Source organism: Ochotona princeps, chromosome 23 (assembly GCF_030435755.1).
Source record: "Ochotona princeps isolate mOchPri1 chromosome 23, mOchPri1.hap1, whole genome shotgun sequence".
In the NCBI taxonomy this organism is placed as follows: domain Eukaryota; kingdom Metazoa; phylum Chordata; class Mammalia; order Lagomorpha; family Ochotonidae; genus Ochotona; species Ochotona princeps.
Genome location: NC_080854.1, coordinates 5,779,781 through 5,800,791, shown reverse-complemented (window position 1 = coordinate 5,800,791; position 21,011 = coordinate 5,779,781). Strand labels below are relative to the sequence as shown.

At 41.5% G+C, this 21,011-nt stretch overlaps 1 long non-coding RNA gene across 1 annotated transcript in view; it reads left to right on the top strand.

Annotated features, from left to right (window-relative positions):
* Positions 1-3,714, top strand: part of LOC131483083 (uncharacterized) — a 284,412-nt gene extending 280,698 nt beyond the window's left edge. Inside the window, exon 3 of the long non-coding RNA XR_009247501.1 lies at positions 3,608-3,714. This is a non-coding gene — a long non-coding RNA (uncharacterized LOC131483083). The remainder of the gene's footprint in view (positions 1-3,607) is intronic.
* Positions 3,715-21,011: the final 17,297 nt, after the last annotated feature.

Genomic DNA, 21,011 nt, shown 5'->3' with positions numbered 1-21,011 from the left:
GTTTCTAGTTTTAATCGTTGCCTCACGAAATAGATACACTTTTCAAGTAGATACACTATTCTTTCTGCGGGTACGAGCTCCCCTCGGCCAGCTGAAGGAAGAATGGTTATCTGTCCTTTCTTTCACAGGAATCTTTGCAGTATCAGTGACGTCTGGGAAGTAGTCAACTTTATGGAAAAAAGCTGCCTTGTGTCTTTGAGGTTGGTCTAGTCATAGACTCAAAATGCTAAACAGAGTGGGGTAATTACAACTAATCACCTTGGGAGTCTGAAAACTTAATCCAGTACAGGATGGCTGCTATTCATAATTTGAAGTTTTTGAAATGTTTGCTTTCTTACCAGCATTATAAAAATTCACTATCACTTTTATGAATATTTCTTGATTTTTTTTCTACAATTAAACTATATAACTTAGTGTGTGCACCCATTTTGTTTAGTAAACTGGGCAGAATGACGTCGGCATGGCTCTCAGTACTACCTTTAAGATTTGAAGCCAGCATAGTTAATGCATGGTCCTGATGACCTTAAAGCCAATTCTGGAAGGAGAGCTTAAAAGTAGCTTAAAGTAATAATTGTAAGAATACATGTACTGCATTGCCAGCACATGATTCTGAAGGGGGCCAAGTTTACCTGGAGACTGAGGTTATGTAATTTATATTAATAAACATAAAACTAATAGCATTGAAATCTTTTAGTTGTTGTTTTACATCATATTTATTTTTCTAGGAATCAGATTTTTCACAAATATGTTAAGGAGAATGTATTAAGTAGGTCACATATCCTACAGGAAACATAGTAGGCCAGGAGTAGACTTTCATAGATGTCTGTATATCACATACATGCAAGTGTAAACCTGTAATAATACAAAACCATAAAATTTGGCACCACATTATATGTTTGGAGTTTAATCAACCTGGAAGAACAGCCTTGCCAAAATATAAAATTGTTCGTTAGAAAACAAAATTAGCAAGTTATGTGTGACCACACCACTGTCGAAAGACACAGCTGACAAGTTAAAGCTCCGGTTGAGGTTATTAGGCAGCTTCTCATTCTATGAAATAGAATTAATGTTCAACTGGGAATGATAAAGAAGTTTAAGGTGGAAACAGTTTTTAAAAAGGGCATTGGTTACTTGAAGTTTATTTTTTAAAGACATAAAGTCAGAGGGGATTTCCAGTTCTAGATGGTTGGTGCCTGGGAATATCCTATTCTCAGAAAGAAGCGGACTTTTGTGGTTTTACTTGATTCTTTCAGGTTTCATTTTGATTATGTGTTACTTAGCATGAGTGAATTCATTTTGTTTGATTTATTAGGGACAGAAGCTCACTCCAAAATAATGTCCAGTTAAGTTTTATTTAATAGCACCATCTCAGGACATTTGTTTTCATTCTGTCTGGGTTGTTCGTAGCTGATTTGTACATATAACCTGTCATCCTAGATAATTTGTGCTGCTACAACACAATACCTAAGTCAGGGTAATTCGGAGAAAGCAGAAGTTTCCTCCTGAAACATTTTCTGTTATTTTCTTTGAGAGCGTGAGAAAATGCTCCCATATGTCAGTTCTCTCCCAAGTGCCCATGAGGCCAAGGCAACAAGGAGCCAGCCCTCGGCCACCATGTGTTCGCTCTTAGACGAGTGTGGGTGGAAGCAGGAACTAAGAATCAGGTGAGCTGGGCCTTGAGCCCACCAGGAACGTGGCTGTGGAATGCAGGTGAACCGTCAGGTGAGACTTGCTGCAGAAGTTGATTTCAGCTGACAGCTCTGACATCAGGGTGCCAGCTGATTCGGTGTCTGGTCAGGGCCTTGGTCTCTGTCGCTAAGATAAGCATTGTGTCTTCCTGTGGCAGGTGACATAAGGGCCAAAGAGTCATAAGCTCGTCCCCCCCCCCAGCCTTTCTATAAGGCGCTGATCTAATCATGCAGGCGACCCCCTCCTAACTGAGTCACTCCCACAAAGGTCCCACTTGTTAATGACAACACAGAATTTCCACATGAATTTTGCAAAGGCCCTGTTCAGGTCAAGCACGCGTTTAAGACCCATAAAACTTAAAAAAAAAAATAGCAAAAGTATCACCAGGTGAAAACGTACTGATTAACCTGGTATCTCAGAATCACTATGAAGAAGAAGTTTTGTGTGACCCCGTTTCTGAGCTAATAGGAGCGGGAGTTTTCTGTGCGGTCCCCAGATGAGAACAGTGCCGTGGGTGCTCCTGCAGCTGCGAACAGGCTTCATTCCTCTGCGTTGTCAGCTGGGATGCTGTCAAGTAGGAAAAGTCCCATTCTTATCGGTGAAATCTTTTCATTGAGAATAAATGGAAAGTTTGACAGAAGTCACCAGTTTTGAAAAATTGGACTGTTGAAGTGACAAGTAAATTATTGACGTCAAACAGACATGTCCCGTGGAATGGTTCTTTCTAAAATGAGCAAATGTCTTGGTGAACGTTACATGGTCGTTGGAGAGTCAGGAGCCTCAAGGAAGGGCTGAAGCTGTAACTTTTTTTTTTTTCTTAATCTGGAAATTGGATATTTCCTTTATAAAGTCTTGTCAAGAACTTTTCCTTATCAGAGTCGCCTCATAAAATTGCCTCCATTAAAATATTTTGGCGCTAGTATTCAGTAGTCTCCAAAGCTAGATTCATGGCAGTGAAAAGCAAGTTTTCTTGAAACCACAAACATAAAACAGCTAACAAGGGAATGTGTGAGAGTCTCAAACATTTTTACAAAATGAGTTGAATGCCAGAAATGTACAAAAGCTGACACAGGAAATTGGAGATGTTGCTGCTTCTTTTTTTTAATCTGTGGAATATGTCTCTGTAGTAGGAAGAAATATTAGAGACTATTGCAAGAACAATAGAATCCCCTTCATATTTTATAATGTCTTTACCAGGTAAGTTCGCTGAGATGTTTGAGAGCTAGAAAACCTGAAAAACAACCAACAGATCCTCAACACACATGTTGAAAGCAGCTCCCAAATTCCTTTATGACACTGGTGGGACAAGCATGAGGCTTGTTCTGGGGTTGCCTGGCTTGTGCAGAAACTTCCTGCGAATATTGGCGCTAAGATGGACGCAAGGCTGTCGGTGCAGGGCAGCCTGGGAAGTACAGGGTGGACCTGCAGGGTCCGTGTAGTGAGCACATTGGAAACTGTTTGCTCAAAGCTTATCTGTTACATATGGAAATTGTAACTAAGGTATATCTTTCTGGCAAAATTTCTCCCACCTCCCCCTCTTTTTTTTTTTATATACTCTATTGTTTCTCAGACCGTATCTGGAAAATTCATACATTGTGTAGTGAATATTTATAAAGCTGTACTATATGGCTTAGGATCCAAAATTAAATTTTCTCTGGTTAAGTCAGGCCTTTTACTTGATCCTGGAAAAACACTCACACACTTTTCCAGCTTAGTGTTAAAACTTACTTCTTGGGCCCGGCGGCGTGGCCTAGCAGCTAAAGTCCTCGCCTTGAAAGCCCCGGGATCCCATATGGGTTCTAATCCCGGCAGCTCCACTTCCCATCCAGCTCCCTGCTTGTAGCCTGGGAAAGCAGTCGAGGACAGCCCAAAGCCTTGGGACCCTGCACCCGCGTGGGAGACCCGGAAGAGGTTCCAGGTTCCCGGCTTCGGATCGGCATAGTATCGGCCGTTGCGGCTCACTTGGGGAGTGAATTATTGGACAGAAGATCTTCCTCTCTGTCTCTCCTCCTCTCTGTATATCTGGCTGTAATAAAATGAATAAATCTTTAAAAAAAAAAAAAACTTACTTCTTTTCCTCGCCCGAATGCCCAGTCCTCTCCACGGTACCTGGTTCAAGCCGACCTAATCCCCTCTAGCCTGTAAGACTGAATGGAAATACCACTTTTTTCCCCCTGTGATTCCTCACCCTATGTTTTAGTCTTGTTTTTGTGCTTGGTTGATTCATTTCATCTGTTATTGTTAAAAATTAAAAATTATTTATGTCTTTTTGAAAATGTATGCATTTTGTTTGAAGGCAGGGTGACCAGTGTGTTTTCTGCTGGTTCGCTGGCCGCATGTTCACAGCAGCCGGGCCAGCCCAGTCTGTTCCCGGAGGCGAGTGGAAGGTGTCTGCTTATCTGTTTGTAAGGTCTGTCTCTGGGAGGAGTTTCTCAGATGATCAGATAGGAAGCCTAAGTTATGCCTCATAAGAATGGAGTGTTTTGGTAGATGGTAGAGGATGAATTTATTATCACTGTTTAGTCAGTAAGTGCTCATTATAAATAACTGAGTCCCAAGGAAAAACATTGTGGGGCTTTTCAAAGAAAAAGAAATGTTTTCCATTAGAAACTTTATGATACAGAATGAAAAATAAGTCCTTTTTTTTGTATTTCTAACAGCGAAATTTGGAATGGTTTTTAATGGAAAAATATTTCGAATGTATAACATGACTTGTATAAAATACCCGTGTTCCCACCACTTAGCTCTATAACTGATTAATTTTAGTTTTGTAAAATATTAATATTTTACTACATCTCTGCTTTAAGAAAGCAGAGATTTAAGCTCCCGTAGGTATCCTAATCTTCGTATTTCTCATCCTGGGCGTGTTTTTATACCTGTGTTGATTTGCTGTGTCAGTAAACAAAATGTAACCACTTCATGTGCCTGAGGGTTCCTTAGAGCTTGTTACTATCTTCTGTTTAATGCATTTATTTCTCCATTCTCTTTAATTTTCAAAATAATTTTGAATCTGGGATACAAAACCTTATTAATTATTCTTGTTTTATGATGCGCTGTGAATTGACAAATTGGACCACGTCTATCCGTCCACACTTGGGTTGTTTCAGGTTTTTTGCATCACTGTAAAATGCAGTTGTATAACATAATGTTTGTTGTGTAACTGGAAACCTGAAAGTCGAGTTGCAAACCATAAATTCACAAATTCTCTCTTTTTTTTTCTTTTTTTAAAAAGTCATTTATTTTTATTGGAAAGGCAGCTTTTGCAGAGAGAAGGAGAGACAGAAAAAGATCTTCCATTCACTGGTACACTCTCCAACTGGCTGCAATGGCCAGAGCTGAGTCAATCCGAAGCCAGGAGCCAGGAGCTTCTTCTGGGTCTCCCAAGCAGGTGCAGGGTCCCAAGGCTTTGTACTGCCCTTGACTGCTTTCCCAGGCCACAAGTAGGGAGCTGGATGGGAAGAGGAGCAGCAGGGATACAAACAGGACCCATATGGGATCCTGCGTGGGTGAGGTGAGGACTTCAGCCACTAGGCAACTGCGCTGGGCCCTGATGGTGAAATTTCACCGTGGTGCTTGTTAGTGTGTCTGTGCCTTGCCTTCTGACTTTGTTACAGTAGCTGGCAAAGAGGGCCAGCTGGTGGGAGTAGACAGCCAGTTAGATGTTGGCTGCTGCTCTGCTCCAGGAAGTGATGCTACAAAAACACTTTTCCCATTGCAAGTTACCCACCACACTCTTAATTCCTAGATGGTTCAAGACACTAGAAAGTAAGAACGTGCTCCCCCCAAAAATGAATACTTTGGAATGTTATTTCTCTAGGCTTTTGTTTGCTCATCTACAAAATGCAGCTGATAATTCCTACCTCGTAGCATGTCTTGATTAAAGAAGCCACCTAAGGACTATACTCCAAAATAGTCTTTCAAATGATAATAGTGAACCCAGTGGCTTCTCGTTTTGATGTGGCAGTTGTGATTGAAAATGTGTCAGAAGGGTCCTCCTTTCCATCTCGTTGTTCACTTCAAAGGGGGAAGTACGTGTTTTCCGATGGCTAATTTCATAAAGGTGATTATAAATAAATTCCACATGCCAAGTAGCAGCTCTTCAGCTGTGTGAGTCATGAAGCTGAGGCCGTGTTGTGTTGCTGAGAAGTCATTTCTCTGACAGTTTTACGAGGCTGAGCGCAGCTCCCTTTGTTGGGGTTGCTACATCCGTGCAGGTGATGCCAGGGCACTGCTCTGGAGCGCAGGGTAGGCTGATGTCTTAGGCTTGCTTTTGCTTGCCTTTTTTATTTCCATGCATTGTACTGACAAAAAGCCAGCAACTTTTTGCACTGTTGTGTTGTCAGCCTTTTGTATCCATGGGTTCCACATTTGCAGATGCAGCCCAATTTGGACTGAAATGTTTTTAGAAGTACATCTGTACCAAACATATATAGACCTTTTTTTTGGGGGGGGGGTCTGTATTCCCAAACAATACAGTGTTTATAATGTGTTAGCTGTTACATGTAATCTAGAGATGATTTAAAGTATGTATGAGATATATGTAACATACACGCTACTGTTAACAAGGTGAATATCTGGGGCGATTGCTGCCCATGGAGCATTCTGGAACAATTCCCTGCTAATGCCAAGGGATGACTGGATGAAACAGCTGGGGAGTTTGCAACTCAGCAAAGAGGGCAGGTGTGGAACATGTAATGAACAGTATGATGGATGCTCTGAAGGAAAAAGGCCTTTGGAGGTAAAGGGGTGAGCAGAGGGTGGTTGCAGGTTGCACACCACCGCCCTGCCTCCCTGTCCCTCGGAGCTCTCCTTCAGCCACTGCCCTGGCAAGAGACATTGAAGATGAGACCTGAGGGTGCATGAAGGTTGTGGTAGTACTTCTTGGATGCTAACAACAAGCTTTGCATGAATCCAGGATTGGAAGCAGGAGGTGGAAACTGATGGGATGATGGAACTGAAAGAGGGCTGGACTGCTTGACTGGACAGCAGTGTGGGCAATATCCCAGCTGACCAAGTTTTGGGAAGCCCCTGGAGGGACCAGAAGAATACTGTGATCTCTTCAGCATGTTCAAGAATTGTACTTCAATTGAAGGATAACATATGTCAGGTCTTTGTCAAATAACGCCTTAAAGGTTAGAAACATTATTCTGGCTTAGACATTTTTTTTTTTTTTTAGAAAAAAAAATGTGTAATGGAAAGTCAGAGTTACACAGAGAGAGAAAGAGATAGAGGTCTTCCATGTGCTGGTTTGCTCCCTAGGTGGCTGCAGTGGCCAAGCATGGCCAATCTGAAGCTAGAAGTTAATTTGGGTCCGCCTTGTCGGTGGCAGGGGCCCAAGCACTTCTGCCATCTTCCACTACTTTTCTCAGGCCATTCACAGGGAGCTGAATCAGAAGCAGACAGGATATGAGCCAGCAACTATATGGGATGCCAGCGTTGTAGGCAGTAGCTTTACCTGCTTTGCCACAATGCTGGCCCCAAATTGTTGAAATGCCATATTTGCTTATTGTCAGTACACTCTCATGAAATGAAACCACTATCTTAGTCTATAGAAGAGAGAATTTTATCTATTTTCACCTGCCGCCTACCATTGTGCACGTTAGTAGGAAGTAAGTGTCAGGAATGGAGCTGAGCCTTCAATCCAGGCACCCTGATATCAGCATCCCAAATGACGTCTTCGTCACTGCTTGGCTCTGGACTTAGAAGCTTTTCTTGCAGTCGTCAACAGAAGGATAGGCTTCCGCTTCTGATAATCTGATATTTAAGCTTCTAGAAATACTTGATGAAACACTAAAATGACACGCAAATGATCTTGTATTCAAGGAAGGGAAATGGACGGGGTCTGGTGTTGTGGCCTGCAACGCTGTTGCGTGCCGACATAATCCAACTGCTCCACTTAGGACCACCCTGAGAAAGTAGGGGAAGATGTCCCAAGTGCTTGGGGCCCTGCTCCCCACATGGAGACCCGGATGGAGTTCATGGGTTTGGGTTTCTGCCTGGCCTGGCCCTGGCTGTTTCGACCATTAGGAAGTGAACCAGTGGATGGAAGGTTTATGCCTCTCTTTCGACTTTTCTCTTTTTCTTTCAAATAAAGTAAATCCTTTTTTGTTTATTTGTTTTTGATGGGGGTGCAGACAATGATATAAAGAGCATGGCAGATAGAAATATGGCATAAAAACTAATGTTGGCATGAGGGTGAATTTTAACTTCACTAACAGAGGGATTTGCGTCACCCTCATACAGTGGAATGAGGCCTTGGGCGCACATGAAGCAGAGTTGGGAATTGAGGACCCTGAGTTAAGCCAGGACTTCTGAAGAATGGCATTCTGAGTTGAACGTTAGATTACACACACACACGTCCCCTGACACAAAGGGAGATTATTAAGCTATCTGTACTGGCAGTAGACATGCTAAGAACTTGAAGTCCTCTTTTGGTGATGGTGGTGAGATAAACTCCAAAACAAGGCCAGTCACTGTCTCATTTGCTAGGAAATGCCTAACTCATCTTGACCCCTTTGGCAATATTTGAGGATCCAAATATTTTTTGAGGTAACCCAGCCTGCCTCCATATTAAAAAAAAAATATCTTTCCAGGGAACTATGAACTTTTGCCGTAAACAAGGAAAGAATTTTGAAGCTGGGTCAATGTGCTTTTTGCTGCTCTTGCCTCCTCATCCCGGACAAGCTAGGAAAATAGTATTATGGTCAACTGCTATTAAAACCGTGTTTAATAGTAACGTACATCATATAAAATATACATGGTGTAGACTTTATTTCTCATTCTGGAAAGATCCTGAGAAACATATAGGGAAAGAACTGAAAAACATCATTTAATGTTGTATTCATCTATATTGTGCCTTCTTGGTCCAATCAGAAATATTGCTGACACCTTTATTAAAATTGTGTTTACATGTTCCCTCAATGGTTCCGTGATCTCTAAAGTGCAGTCAAACCCATTTTTTTTAAAAAAACATAACTTCTGAACTGATTATATAGTGATATCTATACATTACATGCAAGTACAAATGCATAAGGATCATTTACAAAGTCGGTGGAAAGTGCAATCCAAATCAAGTTTGAACACAAAAACTTTTTTGAAGCCTGAGTAGTTTTTTGGTAATACACATTTTTCCACTGACTTTCTGAAGACCGTATGCTTGGATTTCAAAAAACTTTTGAACCAAAATACTTTTAAATTCTGTTTTCTGTGAACTCTTTTCAGGTACCCCGGTACACGCATTATTTTGGAAAGTATATTTCAGCACTGTGCAAATCTTTGTCAGGTCTTTGTTTACATGTATTTTTTTTTCCCACAGAGAAGTAGCCTTTGGATAAGCCAGTGAAGATGCGAGTCCTGGTAACTTTCACCCATCTTCATAATTTATTTCTTCTTTTATCAAAGAGTAGTAGCAGCTACAATGGACTGAACTATTCAGAATATGGAACTTACTACGTATTTGTGTTTCTTAATTGTTAAAGATGTCACTTGAATTGGAAGAATGCAGTATATGTGCATAGTTTATACATAGTCTGAGCTATGTATATAAAGAAAGAATGGGTAAAAGAGGCAGTTCACAAGAGTAAAGAGGTGGTATTCAACTTAAGTTGAAGGGTATAGCTCAGGATCTTATGGCGTAGCATCGGAAATGGCTAGCTAGTACATTGTCAGAGCCATTCATTTTTCTCAGTAGGGTTGAAGATGTGTTATATAATGCCTGAGAATTCAGCAAGCCGCAGTAGAGGAGAAATGGAGTTAAGAACAATGAACGGTAGATAAATGAGAATGAGGTAGTTTACATTATCAAAATATCTATTTAAATATTAGTACTTATGGGCCCGGCAGCATGGCCTAGTGGATGAAGTCGTCACCTTGAACGCGCCAGGATCCCATATGGGCGCCGGTTCTAATCCCGGCAGCTCCAATTCCCATCCAGCTCCCTGCTTGTGGCCTGGGAAAGCAGTGGAGGATGGCCCAAGGCTTTGGGACCCAGCATCCACGTGGGAGACCCGGAAGAGGTTCCTGGTTCCCGGCTTTGGATCCATGCAGCACCAGCCATTGGCAGTCACTTGGGGAGTGAATCATCGGACGGAAGATCTTCCTCTCTGTCTCTCCTCCTCCTCTCTGTATATCTGACTTTGTAATAAAAATAAATAAATCTTTAAAAAAATAAATATTAGTACTTACACATCTTAAACTTAAATATTTAAAATTGTGTGCTCTTCAAAAAGATTACTTATGGATGTGAATACCAAAATGCATGTTGAACCATTGTTTTTTAAAGGGAAAACTTTCCCATCTGCTGGTTCACTCTGCAGATGTCCACCACAGCCAGAGCCGGACTGGATGGAAGTCAGGAACTTCTTCTAGGTCTCCTCCGTGGGTGTCAGGGCCTCAGGCACTCGGCCATCTCCCACTGATTTCTCAGACACCTTAGCAGAAAGCTGAGTCAGGAAGTGGAACATCCAGGGCTCAAAGGAGTGCCGGTGTGAAATGCTGACCCTAGGGAGCAGGCAACCCACTGCACCACAAAGCCGACCCCTGCAGTACTGTTCCTACCTGTGAAATGGGCTTCATCCTGCTGCAGCCTCCAACTGTGTGACATCTACAATCACTGAAGAAGAGGCAGATGTCTCTGAACTCAGAATTTGAACTTTTTAGAGTTAGTACATCAGGGGCCGCATATTGCTAGTTTTGAATCAGCATAGCTACCAAGCTAACATTGTAGGACTAATGATTTCGGTATAACCTGCTCCGGTCTCCCCTTTGCTTAGTGAAAAGTATCCAGTTTCCCTGGCAAAGAATGAAAAACTCATGTGAAAAGAATCCTAGGTTATAAGCCAGTTTTCACTAGATTGTGCTAAACATATCTGTTGTGCAGAGAAGGGTACATAAATTCTACAGGAGCCTGTCTAGTAGTAACTGTGGAAAGCTTTCAAAGTTTCTATTTAATATTAGAATTAGGATTGGTTCATTATGTTCTGATACATTCTTAAATGGTTTTCAAACGAATTTGGTGGTTGTTGCTTTAAAAACTTAGGCATTTCACAGACCAGTGTTGTTAGTACTTTTCACCAGGATCTTTTTGGATTGGGGTCCTTTTTATTCTAATTCCTTTGCTCACAATGGACATCAGCGGGGGAGAGCTGGCATGCTATCAGTTGCATAAACTGTGCATGTCTGTGCAGCTCGTTCCAAGCACAGTGATTGTGTGTGATGTTCAGTTTGATTCCACAATTCACTTCTGTCAGGCAGTGCTGGATTCTATGTGACACTGAGATTTCTCCGACATGAACAATATGCTGTTTCTTCATGTTCACAAGAGGTCTGTTTTTTATTTCATGGAAGCATCACGTGCTATGCACTTTCAGTAATACAACCTCTTAGGTGATTGTTCGCAACATAACCTAACGGCCAAAAATACATCATGGCGCATGCAAGCACACGGTACATATACATACAGTATGTACATATTAAATATGCATAGTATATACACAGTAAAAATACACATTATATACAAATAGTGTTTACAGATTGTAAGCCTACATTATGTTTGCATTCTTGTGCTCAGTAAAAACACCTAGTTTACATGGTTTATATAAACACATTATGTGCTTGTTATATACACACAGTATGTACAGAATAAATAAATGCATTTGATGGGCAACTCTTTTAAGAGACCAAAATTTAAAAAAAAAAAAAAGACCAAAATTTAAAACTAGTATTTGCTCTGACAAGGTCTGAGCTGAGTAAGTCATCTAAGTATTTATTGTGGCACAGTGGGTTACACTGCTGCTTAAAATGCCAACTTCCTATATTAAACTGTTGTGACAAGTCCTTGCTACTCCGCTTCTGATGCAGCTTCCTGCTTAAGGGGACACGGCAGAAGGTTGCCAAGTCCTCGGGCCAGAGCCCCCCATGTGGGAGTCCACAGGGAGGAGTCGGGCTCTTGTGGCCAGCTGGAGTGACCCAGAAGATAGAATCCCTTTTCTACCTTTCAAATAAATAGATAAATGTTTTATTTTCTAGGTTACATTTTTTCCTTTCATGCATTTATTGATTTTCACCTTCTTGGGAGTTTTGTCCTATGTTATCAAGAAACATTCTGAAAGGAGAGCTCCAAATTGTTTGACAACTGTAACTTTTTGACCTTGTTGTCTTAACAACAGCTGACTTTTACCTTCTGAGAAGCTACGAATCCAATATTTTTCTTCTATTCTTTGATTTTGTTGTTTATGAATATAATTTGAAAAATGTGCAATAGAACAGGAGCACTGTAATGATGTCAGAGTTGAGAGGACTGGCTTGGGTTCTGTGAGTATTGTTACAGGACCAGATGTTGTCCACGCCCCCACCCCCAATCTGTGTGCTCAAACCTTAGCCTTCATTGCTACTGTATTTGGATTTTTTAAGGTTTTTCAAAGGGGGAAACTAATGGTAAGCATGGTTTATGAGGGTGGGCGGGCTGCAGCGCAGAAGGATTAGTGTTCTTATAAGAAGATGAAGACATATAAGAAGTAATACATTCAGAAAAGAAAGGGCAGTGGAAGTCCCAACAGGAAGCTGGCAGTCTGCAGCCCAGCATAGGAGGCCTCACCAGAAACAAAGCCTACCAGTTTCTCTAGCTTGGCTCTAGCTTACTAAACTGCAAGAAACTGATTTTCTGTAGCTGAAGTCACACAGTTTGATACTGTATCATGGGCTCCCAAAGAGAATACCACAGATGCTGGTGTGTTGTATATGCTACTGTATTAAATATGTAAACTATGGAAGTGGCTCTAGGTAGGCAGTGTGTGTATCATGTCTGTTAGGAAAGGCCTACAATGCCCTGATGGGATTATTGAGAGGAAAATGGATGTCAAAGGTGATTCGAGTGAAGCCTCAAAAAAAAAAGAGATGTGTTATGGATCCTTGTTATGAAATTACATTTGGATAAATTGCATTCTAGCATTTTGTGGAAAGTAGAATTTAAAAGTTGTGACTGTAGAAATTTAGCCTAGATTCTCAGTAGTGTGTGGAAGGGATTCTGTCCCCTGCTTGCAGTGAAACCTGAGAGAGATGAGTTGAAGAAAGAAATGCTAAGCAAAAATGAAAGGAGGTAAATTGAGCTGAGAGATGACGGATCAGTAAGACAAAGAATGAAGAAACAGATTTGGGTGCAGACAGGAAAACGGCTTAGTCAGCAACAATTGGATGTTTATTTCATATCTTAAACCATTTTAAGATGAAAGGTAGTGTTTTTTAAAGCTTTAAATTTGTGTGTGTGTGTGTGTGTGTGTGTGTGTGTGTGTGTGTCTTTGTGTAGGAATGGCTCAGAGGGTTGTTGAGAGATTGCCAAGACTGCCTTGGGGTAGGACCACTTGGTCACTTGTCAGCAGGCAAGGTTATTTCAGCAGTAAGAAAAGACTGCTGCCTGGGGCTGAGGGAGCTAGACTGCCATCCCAGGGGAGGCAGAGCCAGGGCCAGCACTGGCCAGGAGGGCAGAGTCACGCTCAAGGTTCGGTGGAGTCTGTCTTGCTGAGTTTCGGACTTGCTTCTTTCTGACGTCTCTCTCGTGCCGGGAATGGCTGTCCTGTGCATGTCTCGTCGGTGTATTTTGGAAAAACAGAACTCTGACGGCTTGAGAGATTGACACAGCTGGAAAGGAGGTTCCGTCTCAGGGCTGAATCATACCTTACGTGTCACCCGTATTTCATTTAAATAGTGTTTGGAAGAATTTGATACGGAGGAGATGTTGACATGGATAAAGGCTTTTGATACTGTGAAGATGGGGTAAATACTGTGAAGACAGAGGCTTTAAAAGACTAATTGGGGTCAAATGAGATCAGAGGGGTGGAACTCATAGCCCAGTTCCTTCAGGAGGAACATCAGCTGGTCCCTTGCACAGAGGAAAGGTCGTGGGAGGGCACAGCAGCCTGGGACTGTCTGTAAGCCTGCAAGAGGACTTGGTCAGAAATGCACCCTGCTTCTTGACCTTAAACTTTCAGCCTTCAGAAAGTTCTGTTGCTGTAGCCACTCTGTCCTTGCAGCTCAAGCTGACCGCTAGTGCCGCTACTTTTTACTTTACGGACAAGGAGAACACCAGTGTGAGTATCCAGTCTTCAAATGTAGAGTTGTTTTGGGTACAGAAAAACCCAGACAAAAGAACTTCCCCCCCCCCATTTTAATTGGTGTATACTTTAAGTAGATGATGAGATTTTCAGATGTTAAGATAATTAGCTTTCTCGGTTGATAAGCTTTTGCAGTATTTCGAGACTTGTAGAAAAATTGAACAAAAAGTACACAAAGCTCACCTTTAAAATAGAAAACACTGCTCTCCTTGTCCATTTCTCTTATCTTGTAACTTGATACGCTTGTTGGTGAGTGTGTATTGATGAATTGTCATTAACCAAAGTCCTCAGTTTGCATTAGGAAGTGGATTTAACCATTGTGATGTATAATTTCATCGATGTTGACAAATGTATCTTATTTATCCACCTTCATGGTTTCCTAAAATATAGTTTTTATAATGTTCTCTGAGTTCTGTCTACTTATTTGTCAGAGTTTTACATACACATTCCTTTTCCTTATTAATACAATATCAATATAACTAAGGTGTCGGAGCCACTAGAAAACACTAACTTGACATCTTTGGTTGCTGTGCTGGAATCAACTTTAGAATACAGTGTTCTATGCGTTAACTAGAAAAATGACTTCTTCGAAGATTAATGTGTCAGATTTTTATAATTTATTTTAAAATATTGATTGATTGATTGATTGATTTGAAAGATTTACAGAGAGAAGGAGAGACAAGAGAGAAAGATCTTCCGTCCATGGTTCAGTCTCCCCATGGCTGAAACTGCCAGAACTGAGCTGATTAGAAGAGCCAGGATTTCTTCCAAGTCTCCCACACGGGTGCAGCATCCCAAGGCTTTGGGCCGTCCTCCACTGCCTTCCCAGGCCACAGCACTGAGCTGGATGGGAAGTGGAGCCACTGCAACATGAACCGGTACCCATATGGGATGCTGGTTCTGCAAGGTGGAGGATTCACCTGTCATGCCACTGCATCGGCTCACAGCTTTTTATTTTCTTTGCTTTATTTATTTGAAAAGCCCAATTACAGAGAGAGAGAGAGAAGTAGGGTGGGAGGAGGCGGCGGAGAGACATAGAGACTAAGAGAATGAGCGAGTGAATGAGTCATAGAGTGAGAGTCTTGTATCTGTTGCTTCATTTCCCAAATGTTTATAACATCTAGCGTGGGCCAGGCTGAAGCCAGGGCCAGGAGCACCATCCTAGTCTCCCACAGGCAGGGCCAGAGTGCCTCGGGCTTTAGATGCCTTGCTAGGCTGTTTGGAAGCTGAGCAGCTAGGACTCAAACTGGCACTCTCATATTGAGATACTGGTATTGCGTGTGGCTGTTAACTTGCTCCAACGTCAGGTTTAGCTTGGGTTATTTATTTATTAAAATTGCTTTTTGATTATTTTAAGGTGGAGTTTTTTTTTTTTTACCTTTGTTTATATTAAAGGTAGAGTGACAAAGGAGAGGGAGTATTTGTTCACTTCCTAAATGGCGGCGACAGACAGATGCATGAGGCAGAAGCTGGATTTCAGCTGGAGTTCAGGCACTCTTGATAGGTGATGCAGGCACTGCAAGTGGTGGCCTATCCTGTTACCCAACAGCTGCTGGAAGCAGTGAATATAATGGTGATTATCAGGGTTAGGATGAAGAAGAACATGTATAATTGTTGCATATAGGAATAAAGCTTACATTTTGCAAGATAATTAGTTCTAGAGGTCTGCTATACATCCTGGTTCTTATAGCTAACAAACAATATCATGCACTTTAAAATGTTATGGGAGTAAGTCTCACTGTAAGTTTTTATGTTAATTTTTTTAAGGATTTGTTTATGCATTTGAAAGAGAGTGAGAGCGAGAGAATGAGAGTGAGAAAGAGACAAAAAGAAATCTTTCCATTGTTTTACTCCATAAATTGCCCCACCAGCCATAGGACCAAAACCAGGAACCAGAAACTCCCTCCCGGTCTCCCATATAGTGGTCGAGGTCCAAGCAAACAACAGAATGTTATGAGGTAGTATATTTCTAGTACTAGGGAGTGTTCCAAGTATCACATTAGCTCATTTTTAAAATGTTACATTATTTCCCAGAAGATTTTTTATGGGTAGTATAATTTTTCAGATGTAACCACTCAGTCATTAAAAAAGAAAAAAAAAAGAAAAGATATTCTACCATTTGGAACAAAATGGTCCCAACTAGAGATCCTTATACTCAGAGAAATAAGCCAGTGCCCAAAGGACAAATATCGTATGTTTTCTCTGATATAAGGCAACTTTCATGCAAAATACAAGATCAATAGATGTACGGGTAGACATGTGTTCCATATAGACTCGTAGATGAACGGTGTAATGGAGACTTGCATACAGAGAAGTAGAGTCATAGTGGGTAACACTGCAAACCCCTTAGCTTAAGGCAGTGGTGACAAACTGTACTTGTAGTGATTATATTCTTATTTACACACACACACACACACACACACCACACACAAATAAAAGACTTTATTGAAGCAGAAATATTGCTGATTATATTAAATATTTGATTTTTGAATACTTTTTTTTTAACATTGAGAAAAATCACAGAGAGAAGAGACAGAGAGGAAGATCTCGCATCCACTGATTGACTCCCCAAGTGGCCCTGGTGGCTGGAGCTGAGTCAATCCAGAGCCAAGAGCCAGAAGCTTCCTCCAGGTCTCCCACGCGGGTGCAGGGTCCCAAGGCTTTGGGCCATCCTCTTCCACTTTCCCAGGCCACAGGCAGGGAACTGGATAGGAAGCGGGGCCTCCAGGACATGAACTGACACCCATTTGGGATCCCAGTGGTGGATGTAAGATGAGGAGTTTAGCCACTAGGCTACCATGCCGGGCCCTCCAATGACAAACTTTTAAGTTAAAACAAAAGTTAGAATACTTTTGATAATTTCTATTTACGACTTTGACCTTGACTACTGTTCAATATTCAGATAAACTTTTGTTTTTCAGAGGTTGGCAGTAATATTAACCAATGTGAAGTTTTCTTTGCCACGTAATGTTTCAATATTTCAGAGATGTATGTAACTCAGTGAGACTCCCCCGCCCCCAAGTGCCTGTATGTTTCCAGAATATCATAGTGAGGACATCAGGGGGGAGTACTGAAACATAGCAAGAATGTGTGGTCAGGCAGTGAGAAGACAGTGAAGTAGGTATCAGAAGATAGCTTGGTGTAGGAGACCAGCTAGCTTGGTGGGATAAAAAGTTAGGTCAGATTACCAAGAAAAAAACTGTGACATAGGAAGAACTAGTACCCAAGCGAGCACTCGGTCTCTGAAAGTGCATGTATCTACTTTGATCAGACCCGGAGTTAAGAGCTGATGAACAGGGTTGGGAAGATGAGAGAAGACGAAATAGTCTTTCGTGGTCTCTAAGTTCTACTAAAGTCATATGGACGTTAATATTAGAATCTTTCTGGCTCATCCGTTAGCTTTGGACTCAAGCCCCGCGTTGAATCCCTCCCAGTGTGTGTGAGTTGTGGGCCATCGTACCTGTACTCAGCGCGAAGTTCATATCCATATTAACATTGCACTGCTTCCCAAGATCACCTTGTCTTTGCGTCTACTCTGCTTATTTACATAGTTCTGTAGCTACTGATGACCAGATTCCCAGATGTGAAGGCCATATGGTACAGCCCGCCTGAAATTGTTTAGACTCCTTAGGTCACATATGTCAGAAAAGAGCGTTTTGGTTGCCTACTTAGCAGTTCTCTTTTTTCCTGAGTCCCGCGTGAGTCTCTAAGGTGCTGAGTTGGGGATAGATTGGATTTAGCAGCCAACAGACATGCTGTGTTCAGATCTGTTCAGAAAGTGACATTTTAAAATAGGGTTTATTTACTGTCTACTTCTAGTGGAAGTTGTGTGACTGAAGCCACGGTAGTTCTCTCACCAGTAGGTTAATGCTGGGTAGCCTCCACTTGTCCCTTCAACTCCTGTTTGTATAAACACAGTTATATACCTCTCTGCTAGGAGCCTCGTGAGAATTGTCGAATAATTTCTGTTTGTCCCATTGTTTGGCCAGAAGTACTTAACATTTGTATTGTTTTGTCTGGTTCATTTGATCTCAGCGAACATTTTTTTTGGCGGGCCATTTTCATCTTTTTAGATTTATTAATTTATTTGAAAGAGTAACAGATACTCCCCCCAACACACACACACACACACACACACACACACACACACAGAAACCTGACCTTTTGTCTCGTAGCTCCCTCCTCAAATTGTTGCAACAGCCAGATCTCAGTTCAGCCAACACCTGGAGACAGAACTTTATCCTCATGTCCCGTGTGGGTGGCAGGAGTGCAAGTATCCGGGCCATCTTCTGTTGCCTTCCCCAACACGTTCCGCGGAAGGCGCACTGAAAGCAGAACAGACAGGACTCAGAGCAGACAAGCTCATGGAGTTTGTACAGCAGCCATGGCTTTTCCCGTTGCACCGCAGTGTCAGTCCTAAGGAGCATTTATGCTGGGGCTTTATAGGAGCAGTCGGTTGAGTCAGTGAGAGCCCCACGGAGGGGTGAGTGTCGAACGGCATGACTCATGCCAGGGCTCAGTGTGTTGAAGCACTGTGGGAACCCAGACAGGAGAGTAATTGTATTTTTTTCCTTTTCCTGGGGCGCATCTGTGAAAGAAAATTTGAAAAGGATGAAAGCTGTTCTTTTAAAATAGAGGAAGGAGAAATGATATTTCAAGAAGAGATGCTAGAAAATTTGAAGATAAAGATTAGAAGAGTTATTTTTAGAGCACTACACAGGGATCTATTCATGAACGTTCAGGGAAACTCAAAATTATTTTGGAGTCAGTCAGACAGGTGTGTAAAGGCCTTTTCTTCTGTCTCTGCCTCTCTTTTTTCTTTACTTCTTTTTATAGAACAAGGACCGAATTACCTATACACTTTTTGTAGAAAGTATTTCAGAAAAGGTATCTTAAAATATAAGAAGAAAAAGCCATGGAGAAAAGAAATATGGAAAATGTGTTATGCAGATTTTCAGAAATGTCTCAGGATATTGGTAAAAATGTTGTCACACTTAATAGCTTTGAATTTGCGATTTTTGGGGGGTAAGAGGTATTTATTTTTTAAATTTTTTAGTTGATTGTATGTTCAAATGTGACTTATGCATTCATGGAGAAACCCTACTCCGGCTTCAATTCTTCTATTCTGATTATACCAGTCATTTACACTGATTAGTGTGTATATTTAGTTCTGTGCAGTTTGATCAGATATGTTGATTCTTGTGAATGCTATCAGAGTCAGAACAGACTTCTCCCACCATAGTGACCCTGGAACTGCCCGTTCTGCCTTTTTAAGGAGGCTTGGATTATATCATTCACATTAGTGTCTTGCAAAATATAGTCATCAGATGACTTGTAACAGAAATTACTGTGTTTGTGAACTATGCCAATTTCCAGAAACTTTTGAGTTCGCATCTCTGGGATTATAGCTCAGGGACCTGCATGTCAGTAAACTGCCAAGATGCTCGAGAACACATCTTGGGGCGAGGACACTGAGCTGAGGTCTGAATGCTAAGAAAGGAACCAGGAGGGTTCCTGGAGCAAGGAGATCTAGGGAAGTGTTGTCACGTAGGAACATAAAGCAAGCCACGTCTGTAGGAACCACTCAAAGATAAAAAGAAATGAGTAAAATGAATTTTATTCTACCTCTTCATTCAGTATATTAAAATATCATTTCAAATATAGTTAATATAAAATGTGTTTGGATAGTCTACATTTTTAAAAAAAATTTTCAGTCTTCCACGTCCAGCATATATCCCATAGTTATGGCATATCAGTTCAGTTGAGCCAAACTTCAGGCACCCTAACCACATCTGGCTAGTGGCCTCTGCATTGGTTGAGCAGAAATGTAAGAAATTTCAACCAGTGTGAAGGCCCTGAAGGAGAATAATGTGGAAATGTGCATTTGAAATTTAGAGTATTGGTCTGAAGCCAGTATTGGTATTGAAAGTATTCGAAGTGTGGGTCAAGCGACATGGCCTAACGGCTAAAGTCCTCGCCTTGAACGTGCCAGGATCCCATATATGCGCTGGTTCTAATCCCAACAGCTCCACTTCCCATCCAGCTCCCTGCTCTTGGCCTGGGAAAGCAGCCGAGAATGGACCAAAGCCTTGGGACCCTGCACCCACATGGGAGACCTGGAAGAACTCCTGGCTCCTGGCTGCAGATTGGCGTAGCACCAGCCATTGTGGTCACTTGGGGAGTGAATCATTGGATGGAAGAACTTTCTGTCTGTCTCTCCTCCTCTCTGTATATCTGACTTTGCAATAAAAATAAAATAATTCTTAAAAAAAAGAAAAGCAGAATTAAAGAATGTGTTTATACTGGTGCAAAAAATTTAGAACCCATAATGTAGCTTTTTTTCCCCATAGTATGCATCTTCCACGCATCTTTTGAAGAATCCTTATTATTCATGCATAGTGAATTCTGCTGATATTCCTCGCAGTACCCACTCCTGATGAAAACCACTGGCTAAAAGGGAAATGAACATAAAAGAGATAAGAAGGATGTAGAGAGATTAGAGGAGCGCTAAGAGAGTTGAGTCAGGAGGAAGGGTGTGCTTCGGCAGTGAAGGAAGCGGGAGTTAGATTCCTGCACAGTGAGAGTGTTTGGATGGTACAGTGGTCTGCTGGGCTAAGATGGGCATGGAGAGGGGTTCACGGGGAGTGCCCTGGGAAGCCAACATCTAGAAGGGCCGCAGGAGGAGACTGCTGTGTTCTGCCCTCTGCTACCCAGGATGCCTTCAATCCTTCCTGGACATGGATTATCCTCTGTATCCCTGCTCTTAGGGTTCTTACAGCTGCTGCGTTGTGCTCAGTTGTCTGTGTATATGCGTTTCCATCTTCACCCTAACTGCAATGCAGAAGCCTGGAGGGTTCCTTTAAAAATTATATATATATATATATATATATATATATATATATATATATATATATATATATATATATAATTATATTATAAAATATATTTATAATACATTATATATTACATATATAAGAGAATAATATAGTACAATGTTCCTAAGGCCTGCCTGTGTCAGAATAAGTAAAAATGTCTTCAGTTAGGAGCAGGTGCATCAGTACGTGTTAAAGCCTCACCAGCGACTCTGATGGACAACTCTTGATCTGTAACCTGCTGAGCACTTCCAAGTCAGAAAATGGCTTGTCCAGCTTGGAATACCCAGGGTGTGGCTCATTGTCCGGAAAAGTAGTCCTTTTCAGTAAAATGTAATGTCAT